Source organism: Chiloscyllium plagiosum, chromosome 47, assembly GCF_004010195.1.
Source record: "Chiloscyllium plagiosum isolate BGI_BamShark_2017 chromosome 47, ASM401019v2, whole genome shotgun sequence".
Classification (NCBI taxonomy): domain Eukaryota; kingdom Metazoa; phylum Chordata; class Chondrichthyes; order Orectolobiformes; family Hemiscylliidae; genus Chiloscyllium; species Chiloscyllium plagiosum.
Genome location: NC_057756.1, coordinates 6,484,775 through 6,486,001, shown reverse-complemented (window position 1 = coordinate 6,486,001; position 1,227 = coordinate 6,484,775). Strand labels below are relative to the sequence as shown.

The following is a 1,227-nucleotide window of genomic DNA, read 5'->3' as shown; positions in this document are numbered from 1 at the left end:
TTTGAGCTACAGGGAGAGGCTGAACAGGCTGGGGCTGTTTTCCCTGGATCGTCAGAGGCTGAAGGGTGACCTTATAGAGGTTTACAAAATTATGAGGGGCATGGATAGGATAAATAGACAAAGTCTTTTCCCTGGAATCGGGGAGTCCAGAACTAGAGGGCATAGGTTTAGGGTGAAAGGGGAAAGATATAAAAGAGACCTAAGGGGCAACTTTTTTACGCAGAAGGTGGTACGTGAATGGAATGAGCTGCCAGAGGATGTGGTGGAGGCTGGTGCAATTGCAACATTTAAGTGGCATTTGGATGGGTATATGAATAGGAAGGGTTTGGAGGGATATGAGCCGGGCGCTGGCAGGTGGGACTAGATTGGGTTGGGATATCTGGTCGGCATGGACAGGTTGGACCGAAGGGTCTGTTTCCACGCTGTACATCTCTATGACTCTAACTATCAAAATTGATGTTTGGCTCTGCATTTGTGAAGGACACCTTATCAGAAACTTGCCTTAGAACCAGGGATTTCGCTTGTTGTTAGTTGTTGTTTATGGGTGCCACGGTGGCTCAGTGGTTAGCTGCCTCACAGGTGCCAGGGACCCGGGTCCGATTCCAGCCTCGGACGACTGTCTGTGTGGAGTTTGTACGTTCTGTCCGTGTCTGTGTGGATTTCTTACGGATGATCCGTTTTCCTCCCACAATCAGGTTAGGTTAGGCAAATTGGCCATGCTAAATTGCCCATAGTGTTCAGGGGTTTGTGGGTTAGGTGCATTAATCAGGGGTAAGTGTAGAGTAATACGCTAGAGGGTTACTCTTCAGAGGGTCGGTGTGGACTTGTTGGGCCGAAGGGCATGTTTAAAATAGACAGTCCCAATCTGAGTGTGATTATCACGTCCCACAACACCTGACCCAATGTCTTCTACATATGCTCCATCCACAGTCAGCACATTGTTGCAGAGATCAGATCTCTGTTTTATTCTCTGGTGCTTTTTCCACAGGCACACATCCCAATGAGACTCTGTTGGTCACTATGGATACGGAGGACAACATGCAAAATCTGGCAACTTGTTCCACCATGATCTCATTGGGTGGTATCCAGTTTAACAGTAAAAATCTTGTTCAAAGAGGATCGTGTTTGCTGTCTCAGTTTCTCTCAGTCTGACTGCCTGTGCTACACACACGCTCATGCATTCTGAGCCAGATTTTCACACACGTTGTCCTGTGTACCTACTCACAT

At 47.6% G+C, this 1,227-nt stretch overlaps 1 protein-coding gene across 2 annotated transcripts in view; it reads left to right on the top strand.

Annotated features, from left to right (window-relative positions):
- LOC122544176 (pregnancy zone protein-like) overlaps window positions 1-1,138 on the top strand; it is a 20,562-nt gene extending 19,424 nt beyond the window's left edge. For both annotated transcript variants that reach the window (XM_043683209.1, XM_043683210.1), the window contains exon 5: window positions 989-1,138. The gene's annotated coding sequence lies outside the window, so the exon portion shown is untranslated. The remainder of the gene's footprint in view (window positions 1-988) is intronic.
- The last annotated feature ends 89 nt before the right edge of the window (window positions 1,139-1,227 follow it).